The sequence below is a fragment of the Anastrepha obliqua genome, chromosome 6 (genome assembly GCF_027943255.1).
Source record: "Anastrepha obliqua isolate idAnaObli1 chromosome 6, idAnaObli1_1.0, whole genome shotgun sequence".
Lineage (NCBI taxonomy): Eukaryota > Metazoa > Arthropoda > Insecta > Diptera > Tephritidae > Anastrepha > Anastrepha obliqua.
In genome coordinates, this window is record NC_072897.1 from 5,337,709 (window position 1) to 5,345,518 (window position 7,810).

A 7,810-nucleotide genomic window follows, 5' to 3' on the forward strand; every position below is an offset into this window, starting at 1 on the left:
TTGGTCCCTATGCGTTTATTAATTCTTACATAAACGATTTCTCCCGGATCGAACTGTTTGATGGGCTCTCGGTTTTTGTTATGAATCCTTATATCAGTTGCTTGTTTATCTTTTAGTCTTTGAATGTTGTCCTGCCTTGCTTTTTCGTACGTTTCAGGGTCAGTACTTATTCTCCGTCCGAAAAAGACTTCAAGTGGTCTTTGGCCCGTTGTGCTGTGTATTGAATAGTTGTATTCATAAACTGCTCTATCTAACAATTCTATAAAAGTAGTGTAAGTGCGTTCGGTTTTAAGACAACGCATAATCTCCGTTAAGGTGGAATGAAAGCGTTCAACTTGTCCATTGACCGTGCTCGTATAAGGAGGAGCTTTGTAGATTTGTATTCCTAGTTGGTCCTGTAACATAAAGGTTCTTCACATCCTCCACTTGAAGGCTTGTGAATCTTATTCGAATTTTAGCAAAATTACAATTAGCAATTACTCAATGTCCGAGAAATAAAAGTTATGGGCTTATCCTTTTGGGAAAGGACAGCTCCAAGCGCGAAATCCGATGCGTCCGTCGTGAGTTCGAATTCTTTGTCGTAGTCAGGGTATGATAATAAAATGTCTTTTGAGACTAGAGAGTTTTTTATTTTGTTAAAAGCCTCGTTTGCTGCGCTATCGAGGTTTATCGCAATTTTAGAGGATTGACGTTTTGACACATGGCCTTCTTCGCCTCTTAGGATTGTTGTTAAAGGTTTGGCCAATTTAGCGTAGTCTCTTATGAACCGACGATAGTAGCCGGAGAGGCCAAGGAACGATCTTAAGTTTTTCAAAGTTTTTGGTACAGGAAAATGAACTATCGCCTCGACTTTCTTTGGATTAGTTTTTATGCCGGTTTGTGATATTACAAACCCCAAAAATTCCACTTCCTGTTTGAAGAAATGGCACTTGTCGAGTTGTACCTTCATATTGGCGTTTTCCAATGTTTTAAAAAAAAAATAATACTTTTGATTTGACGTACATGCTCTTCTTCTGACTTACTGTAAATGATGATGTCGTCTATATAGACGTAACATATCTTTCCGATAAAATCATGAAGGATGTCGTCTAACGCACGCTGGAATACCGCGGGTGCGTTCTTTAAGCCAAATGGTAGACGGGTAATCTGGTATTTTCCATTGTTTATGGAAAATGCGGTTTTCTCTACGTCCGAGGCTCTAAGTGGAATTTGATGGAATCCACTTTTGAGATCGAGCACTGAGAATACCTTGCTATTGCCTAGCTGAGACAGGACGTATGCTATCTCTGGGATAGGATATCTGTCTGGTATTGTCAGTGAATTTAGCTTTCTGTAGTCGATCACCATTCTATACTGCTTATTCCCCTGTGAATCTGGTTTCTTATTCACAATCCAAATTGGGGAATTATACGGCGATCGTGATGGTCGTATTATTCCATCACTTAGAAGTTTACTGATTTGTTTTTCTACCTCACTTTTAAGCGAAGCTGGATATGGGTAAAATTTACTATAAACAGGAGTGCCCGTAGTAGTTCGTATTTCTCCAGTAACTTTTGTCGTGTAAGTTAGTTTTTCGTCGGGTTCCGAAAAGAGATTCGGAAATTTCTTTACTAAAGTGTCTACAGTTTCCATTTGGTAATCAGTCAAGTGTCTTGTAGTCCGATAGAGTTTATACTTTGGCTACTAAGTTGCTTAAGTTGAATTTTGATTCTGTCGCGGATAACCATGAGGTTTTTGTCAGTAAAAATGACTGCATTCAGGTCTCTTAAGCTGTCGTTTCCCAGTATTGCATGGAAAGATTTTAGGGTAGGCATGACGTAAAATTTGAGCTTATCGTCTAAATTGAATAAGTTAACATAAGTATGCGATTGAATTTTTATGTCTCCTGCAACTGATTTTGCGAAGAATGGGGTGTCGTTAGGTATTTCTTTTTTTACTAACCTCGGTTGGACATAGTTTTTACTGGAGCCTGTGTCCACCAAAAATTTTAACACTTCTCCGCTCTTCGTTCTACATTCGAAGTATGGTAGTGAAGAGCTGGTTATCCTAAACAATGTACGTCGCTTAATACCAATTCTTCGTCCCCGTTTTCCGATTCTATGGAATCGACGTATTCTGTCAATGTCTGGTCGTAATCGTCATTTCCTTCGTAAGTGTCTTCGTTGCCTGCGTCAATGTGAAATACGCGTCGGGTTTTGTTAAGCTGGATATTCCTTTGAGAGGATGGTTGGGGTGGTCTTTTTCCCAGGAATTGATTTGCCTGAGGTCTGTTCGCGTAATTTATTTGTTGCGAGCGAATGCTTCGGTCGATATCCATCGGCTCTGGCGGTGGTAGTGGTTTGGGTGCTATGAGTCTAGGTGGGGGTCATCTTGGCTGGTTGCTATTTGTTGGTACTTGCTCGTAATTAAAAAATCTTGGGTTACTTTGGAATCCAGGTACGTGAGCTAATTGGGGGTAAAAAGTCTGTCTTTGTCTTTGATTATTGGGGCCTCTCTGTGGCAAAGGTGGTGGTGAATAGTAAGACTGCTTCCTTAGTGGTAAGTCGCTTTGATTTTGAGCATAATGAGTTCGAAATTTCTGATTCTCTAGTTTGAGACACAAATGTAGAGCTTGCGGAAGGTCCGCAGGCTCTCTCATACCTAGCAGTCTCGGTAAATCTCCGTTGAGACCTCTGATAAACGTATCAAGGGCCTTTCCTCGATAAGTCTCGGTAAGTAAGCTTAAGGCTTCTTTTCCTGTGTCCAGACTACCTAATTTGTTGAGGATAAGGGATAAATGAGAGTACACTGCCTGATAGAATTGTTGTACTGTAGAGTTGCCTTGAACGAGTCTTGTCATCTGATATTCCAGTGTTGACACATCTCTCTTATCTGCGTAATGCAGTGTAAGGCATTTGGCGATGGCTGTCCAGTCCAACGGCGTGTTGTAGGACTCTAACGCGATATCAGCGTTTCCTACTATTTTGTTCCTAATTATGTTTAGGATTCCATAGTACTTTGCTGTTCCGCGTAAGGGCTCATAAATTCTGAGTATTCTTTCCACGCTCTTCCTCCAAGAGTTAAACTCCCCTGGTCTGCCTGAAAATTCCCTTAAGCATTTAACAACGTCGGGAATTCTGTCGAGGTCGCCTAAACTATCTAGATGTTGTGTTTCTATTGTTTGGTCTACCATGTTAACAAAATTCGCGTTGGGATTGAGTGCGGCCTGCACAATTGTTGGTGCTTGACTGCTAAGGACTTCTAAGGTTATCTGTGAAACTAGTTCTCTTAGATCTGAAAAATTTATTTGCCTTTGGGTTGGAGGATTGCTGGAGTCGGATGGGTCCTGAGGATTTCGGTTGGCTGTGTTATTTGTGCTTAGCCTAGCTGGTCGTACCAGATTGCTTGGGTTTGACATTTTTCGAGTAATAATTTCCCGTGAAGCTTTACTTCAGCTTTAGTTTTGACAGTAAATGTTTTTTCCTTTTTAATAATAAATTAAAGTCTGCAATTATTACTTTCGCCCTTTCTTCGTTTACAAAATTTGCTTTTCAATATTCACCAATTTATTTTTTGGTTACATTTCTGTATTTATAATAAATTTCTTTGAAGCTTTATTTCGGCTTTTTGTTTCTATTTCAATTATTTAAAAAAAAAAAAATTCTAAACAATATCAACATGTCTTATCTCCTAATTTTATCCTTTCTTTCGTTTCAGGATTTATAAAATTTTTCTTTTACTATTCAATGATTTATTTTTCCACAATATTTCTTTAAAACAAAAAATTAATATATTTTAACTTACACAATAATTAGAACTGCCGATGACATTTGTGCTGCTGCTGGTTGTTGTTGTTCTTGGTGTTGTTGTTGTTGTCCTTGTTGTTGTTGTTGGTATTGTTTTTTTTTAAGTTGATTTTTCAATTGTTTATTTAGATTAGAACGCACTGCGTTTATATTGAATAGTTCTATTCTTCACACCAAATAACGCGTTTTGTTTAAAAGTTTATGATGATTTTATTTTTTTATTTTTTATTATCATTAAATTTACTTAGTTTAAAACCGTTCCGACTGCATGAATTTTTTCCGTTTTGTTTGTCACTACTAAGGATTCATTTGCAATACACTAAACGAACGGGTGCCTGCGGACGGGCGCGTACAGGCTTAGGTTCCGTGGTATATTTTTTATACCAGTTAGATCTTTTTAAACAAAGATCTTAAAAAAAAATACAACTAACGCGAACTTTTCTTGAAAAAGATCGCGGGCAATGTTTGAAATAAAAATGCTTTCCGTTAACAAAGCGAAGTTTATTCTTTAAAGTTCAAATACAGAGTGACTTAATTTTAGACAATATGTTAAACTTATCAACTACCTGAGCCATAAGCTGTCTATTCGGATTTCCATGGAATTTTGCGAAAGCATTGCAGTTAATGCTAAATGGACTAAATTTAAAATTTTTTTTTCGAAGTGAAAAAGATTTTATGAACAAAAAAGTAGAATCTTTTGAAGTGAATAATTTTGAAAAAAAAAATCTCTGAATAAAAATTAAAATCTTTCTAATCGAATCTATCAACAAAAATTAAAATTTTTCGAAGTGAATAATTTTGAAAAAAAAATCTATGTGTAAAAATACACGAACTTAAATTAAAACTTTTTGAAATGAACAATTTTGGAAAAAAAAATCTACGAACAAAAATTAAAATTTTTTCGAAGTGAATAATTTTGAAAAAAAAAAAAAAAATCTAATATATGTTGAACAATTCAAACAACAATCAACACCAAAAGCAACAAGGAGAAGAATACTACTGCATATCATCCACAGAAAAGTATACAGAAGACAAACAACTACAACTGAACAATTTTAAAATTCTGACGTCACAAACAACAATCAACACCAAAGCAACAAGAAGAAGAATACCACATCATCTACAACAATTAAAAGAAATACAAAGTAAGCTAGTAAATAATTTATTGATATATAGTTTATACATATACATATATAAGAAAACTTAGAACAAAAAAAAAGGGTTCAAACAAACAAAAGAAAAATATTATTAAATATTTAATTAGAATGTGAATTTTTTGTGAAAGTGTTTTCAATCTAACGAAAGGAAAATTCGGTAAATCTCTGTAAATTTTAAATTCAGAACAAATAAATTTTACCATTTAACAATTCTTCTTGAAAAGACCACAAAATCTTTTTATAAAAACCGTAAACGTTAAAAGAAAATAACTCCTAAAAATGGCAAATCCTCCTCAAATCCAATTAGATCCAATTAAGTATCTAAATAGCATCCCACAATTCTCCGGAAACATAAACGAACTTTCAACTTTCACGAGACTTATTGACAGGATCCACCCGGTTATTTTAGCCTACGATGATTTGTCCCAATCAGTGTTCTCAGATATAATAAAAAGTCGAATTACGCGTAGGGCCAGAGAAATTCTAGAAATTAACACACAAGCGCAATCGTGGAATCAAATCAAAGAATTACTTAACAATAATTTTGCAGAAAGGAAAAGCTACGAAGAGCTTTTCGACGACTTACGTTCAGTGACTTTTGAAACTAATACAATAGATTTTGAAGTGAAACTTCTTTTGCCTCGAAGGATGAAACGCTGTGAGGAGTAAAACCATAGCGTTTCATCGACATGTGACGCTACGCCAGCGCCATCTGTTAAAAGCGTGGCGTGGATGAAACGCTGTGAGGAGTAAAACTAGCGTTTCATCGACATGTGACGCTATGCCAGCGCCATCTGTTAAAAGACTGGCGTGGCGTGTCGTCGTGAATGTAATGCGGTCGCCATTAGTAACGCGGGACGCGTCATAGAGTGTGTGTGTAGTTTTGAGCAAATCTTACAAACATATTTTGTTTTGTTGATTGATTTCTGTTAAATATGGCATCAAATCAAAAACGGAAACCGAAAACAGGTGCTGAACGGCAACGTGAGTATTTGGAGCGTAAAAAATTAAGAGCTACTGTTGAACACCGTGACAGTGAATCCTCCGGTTGTACGATAAGTGATAATTTGTCATCTGTGCATCAGGATATCGATGAAGAACATTTCTCCGTAAATCGATCAGTCGATGGGCGGTCATTTCATCAGTATCATGGACCTAATTATGTTTTATTCATAAAATATTGTTACCATATACTATGGCAGGGTCTGAGTTGCTAGGACAACATGATCATCAAATTCCGATGATTTTAAGTGGCGACTTTAATGTCAATTTTGCAGAAGAGCGATCAAAGACTCTAATAAGTTTCCTCAAAGAAAAATTAAATTTAAATATGGTTAATGATTGTGAAGTACCAACAACAAGATGCGGAACTACCATTGATGCAGTATTTCATCGATACCTTTATAGATTAGAATGTAGATCATTTTTTACGTATTTCAGTTACCATAAAGCCCTTGTTTCATTTTTGGAAAACGAATCCAATAATGATAATGACAATGCCGAGAACCAAATGTAATTGAGTACAATAAATTCATTTCTTTTTATATTAAAATAATATAAATAATTCTGTTTAATAAAATTCCATTCCATGCTTTCCATGACTTCTGCATGCATTATATTGAAATAATAGTTAAATTATTGATTTGTTGATAAAAGAAGTTTCATTTCAATCGTGCGGGTTCCGTGAACTACCACACACTTTCTTTTTATAACAATATCAAGTATAGATTGAGGCGACTAAATAATAAATCCGTCCTCATATTAGGAGAAGGCGAAGCCGCTAATCAGGTTGCTATCAATAATCAGAGGTCGGCTCTGAACATATTTAAAAGTAAAATCCCCGAACCAATGAAAACAGTTCTTGCATGTAGGAATCCTCAATCTCTCGAAAGTGCGAATAATATTCTTTATGAGAATGGGTATGAGAAAATAGGAAAGGATGGGCAAATTTACCCTAGAAAAACTAAAATGGTTAGAGAAAACCAAAAGTTTGGAAATAATCCACAATCTCGTGGTAACCGACCACAAAGGTCTCAGAATGGAAACTTTAATAGAAATGATTTCCCCAGGAGAAATCAAATAGATGACTACCAAATTTACATAGACAAAATCAACATGATGAACGACAAAGACTCTACAGACCCTTCCAACAAGGTCAGAGGTGGCAGAGTAACCAACAACACCAGGAAGTGGAGCCAATGGAAGTAAACACTACTCAAAATTTTCAACCAGCTGCCTCCACGGGCAATTACCCCATATAATAATTAAATCTAAACAAGGTTATTTGAAGTTTATCATTGATAGTGGAGCAACACATTCTGTAATTAATCCAGGGATATGCCACCCAAAGTGGAAAGTACCCTGCAAACCGACATACATTTAGACACTCTCCCAGACCATACAAGTCAGCGAAAAAGTCGCAATTCCTATTTTCAAGGAATTCGGCGAAACTTTAAATAACAAAATGGAATTCCTAATATATAATTTCCATAAACAATATAGTGGGCTAATAGGCAACAATATATTAAGAAAACTTAATACGATAATTAATTTAAAAGACAACATTTTAATAATCGGGAAAAATAAAATCTCCATACATTACTCTAAGGAAAACAGCGAATATTTTAATGAAAAAGAGGAAATAAAGAAAGACGTCTTGAACAAAATTCGTATAGATCACTTAAATGAGGAAGAGAAACAAAAGTTTCTAGGTGCAATAAAAAAATATAAAAATATATTTTATTCAGATGATAGCGACCTATCCTTTACTAATGCTATAAAGCATGAAATAAGGACGGTTAATAATATCCCTATTACGGCCAAAACGTATGTACACAAACTGGAGGTACAACGGCAGATACAAGAGAT